This window comes from Cibotium barometz, chromosome 21 (genome assembly GCF_041138505.1).
Source record: "Cibotium barometz isolate CiBa-2024 chromosome 21, ASM4113850v1, whole genome shotgun sequence".
Taxonomy (NCBI): Eukaryota; Viridiplantae; Streptophyta; class Polypodiopsida; order Cyatheales; family Cibotiaceae; genus Cibotium; species Cibotium barometz.
In genome coordinates this window covers 11230256-11233628 of record NC_141066.1, presented here as the reverse complement: position 1 = coordinate 11233628, position 3373 = coordinate 11230256, and the positions used below count along the sequence as shown (strand labels likewise).

The following is a 3373-nucleotide window of genomic DNA, read 5'->3' as shown; positions in this document are numbered from 1 at the left end:
TGAAAGAGGAACTACTGCGAAAGCATTTGCCAAGGATGTTTTCATGAATCAAGAACGTAAGCTGGGGGCTCGAGGACGATCAGATACCGTCCTAGTCTCAACCATAAATGATGCCGACCGGGGATTGGCGGATGTTACTTTGATGACTCCGCCAGCACCTTATGAGAAATCAAAGTTTTTGGGTTCCGGGGGGAGTATGGTCGTGTTAACCCGCTCAACACCTCGGGTTAACAGGACCGTCCGCTCGCCTTTTCACACTAACACCCTAATGCGCGGATGCGCTTGTAATATAACCTTTTTGTGAAAACCGCGCTAAGCGCTGGATATTTTGTAAATGCGGGCCGAGCCTACAACATGTGTAGAGCCGGCCGTACTCATGAAAGCCAGTAGCTTAGGGATTTTGAAGAAGACGGCCACCGGACATCTCATGGGCGGCTGGGAACTCTAACTTATGGGAGAGGTATATAAGTCAGTTTTGCTAATGAGAAAGGGCCAATCCCATTATTCACTTTTGAAGTCATGAGTTTTCTAGCTCTTGCCTTTTGTGCTATGGTGAAGCATGCATGTTTCTTTCTTCTTGCTATTACATGCTTTTGGATTGGTATGTGTGTGTGTTTAGTGTTGTTGCTAGATTGCTAATCTCTCTCTCTCCTCTTCTCTTCTCTTCTCCGATCCACCGCCGCAAGCCAAAAGCTGTAAGTCCTCAAGCCCACAAGAGAGTCCGCAAGTCCACAAATCTTGTGGGTGTGTGGGCTTGTGGACTTGCGAGCAAGCCGCAAGCTACAAGTCTATAAGCTGCAAGCCACAAAGCCGCTACCAACAAGTCTCAATTCTGCAAACCAACAAGTCTCAAGTCTCAAGTCTCAACAAAAAGAGACTTGAGACAACAAGTTTCAAGTCTCAAGTCTCAAGTCTGCTACCAACAAGTCTCAAGTCTGCTACCAACAAGTCTCAAGTCTCAAAAAGAGAGCAAGGGTCAAAGAGATGACCTACAACATGTTGAAAGGAGGCCAGATCTATGGGCACGCACAAGGCCTAATGGCAAGTTGCTACTACCAAAAGCACCTTGGGTGTTGAGCAAGACAGAACAACAACAGGTAAAAAGATCCATTTATGGATTTCGCACTCCAACAAGATGCATGCATTCTTTGAAGGGGGCATTTACAAAAGATGATGAGCTATGTGGCCTCAAGTCTCATGATTGGCACAAATTCTTGCAATTTGTGCTACCCATAGCAATAAAAGATTGTCTCACCGAGGAGTTACGAGCCACCATCTACAAAATTAGCTCCTTGGTGCGCTGGACCTCTGCAAAAGAAATACGGAGAGATACACTAGAGGCAGCTCGCCTAAACACCATTGAGGCAGTTTGCATGGTTGAGAAATTAATGCCAACAAGAAAATACAAGTTTCGTGAATTTCTTAGAAGGCCCTCCAAATGAGCTCAAAATTCTCCTAATGTGCACCATACAATTTGGTCATAGAATTATGACCAAATGGGATGAACAAGATAAAGAAAGAAAGAACTACATTATTGAAGCAATCAAAAGTGAGTATAGGCCAGCTGATCCAAGGGAAACAGTAAGCAATTATTGGATCAAAGAGGTTTGCAAGCAGTGCATGTCCCATCGTAGGTCAGAGGCGAGGGACGCTTTCCGAGATGGTAGACCCAAGCCAACTTGGCTTGATGCAGAGGAGTGGGAGATCATAGCACACGAGCCCAGGGATACGCCAAACAAATTCAGGCAACAGAGAGAGGCCGCAGCCACACGACTGGAGAGTGTGGGTTCATCGCATCTTGGGAGCGATGGATACGAGTCGATGCGCCCAGTCTTTTAAGTATTTTCATAATTGTTGTTTGTGATTTTTTCATACACATGAGACTTAATTTAAGTGATTTGTACATATAGGAGCGCTGTGTGGGTCGTGAGCCAACGACTGAGGAGGAAAGATATGCATACAAACATGGAACGCTGGATTTGTTAGAAGAAATTGCAACGAGTGAGACAGTTGATTGGTCCAAGTTCACATATTGACATGGCAAGTATTCTAAACTTAGTGCATTTTTATTTCTAGCATCATAACAAGTACAACACTTTCTAATTTTTCTTTGCATTTTCGTGTTTGCTTGTTTGTGCAGGTTATATGTCACTTTTTGGGTTTTGAGTAGCGCATATTTATTGCTTTTTATGATGTATCATGGACATTTAGGACAATTTTTGGATTTCAAGAACATTTTTTAGATCCTTATGATGTAATCACTTGAGCTAATTTTCTTTAGCATTTCATGATGTATTTTCAACATTGATGTCAATTTTTTGATTTAGAGAAGATTTGTTTAGCTCTCATTATGATGTAATCAATTCTATCCTGCACATATTTATCGACCTCTTGTTGGTCTTTTTATCGTTATGGTTATGGTTATTGGCCTATTGTTGGTCTTTTTAACGTTATGGTTATTGGTCTCATGTTGTTATTTTTAACGTTATCGTTATTGGCCTCTTTCTGGTCTTCTTAATTTTATCTTAATGTACAATAAAGAGTACAACTGCTATGGTACTGAAGGAAGTATATACATTTGGTTTCTATTTGGAGCCATTCCGTCTAAAAACATTTACTGCTCAAAACGACGGTATATGCATTGGTATTTGCACTGGAATGCTCCTTTGAATGTACCTCGATATGTGCGTTGGTATACTAGTTGGTATGTGCGTTGGTATAGTACTAGTTGGTATGTGCATTGGCATGTGCGTGGGTATGTGCGTGGGTATGTATCTATTCCGACGTTATGAGACCGCCGTTGTTTCTGAGGTGCATACCAATGACGGGGCTATTTTAAGCCCAATCTTACGACGTCGGTATAGGCCTTGGTGTTTGGCCATCTTCTTATAGTGGTGGCCAGCTCTTTTTCAAACTATGATTGTTCGTGCTTGATGCCCAATCTGTGCCTATGCTCTGATGTAATTTTTGTGCTATTTAGATTTGTTTTGAGCTGTCATGCAATGTGTTGTGTGTGCGGTTCTGTGCAGAACCGTTTCTCACCGTTCCTAGCTCATGCTTTAGTGTTTTTGTGCAAGGCATGCATACACATCAACTTTAAGGTATACTTGAACTATACCTCTCATGGATCAGTGTGGGTGTGCATGTGTAGCTTGTACGAAGCGCTGGAAGGTCACCCGCTCTAGGTGCTCTAGCTCTCTCACACAAAAAATACAAATGAACTCTAAAAAGGGTCTAAGTGCTTATACCTCCGATGTGCTCGACTAATCCCTAGCGTTTTATTGCACCGTTGTGCTCAGTAGACCTCATACTAATGCTACGAGTCAAACCATGCCTCGATTCGAGCTTCCTGAGCTCAAGTTAGCCCGTTTTT

At 42.6% G+C, this 3373-nt stretch overlaps 1 long non-coding RNA gene across 1 annotated transcript; it reads left to right on the top strand.

Moving 5' to 3' along the window:
• The first annotated feature begins 1839 nt into the window (after positions 1-1839).
• LOC147626845 (uncharacterized) lies at positions 1840-2348 on the top strand. Its single transcript, XR_015268500.1, has 2 exons — positions 1840-2040; positions 2141-2348. It is a non-coding gene; the product is annotated as an uncharacterized LOC147626845 (long non-coding RNA).
• Positions 2349-3373: the final 1025 nt, after the last annotated feature.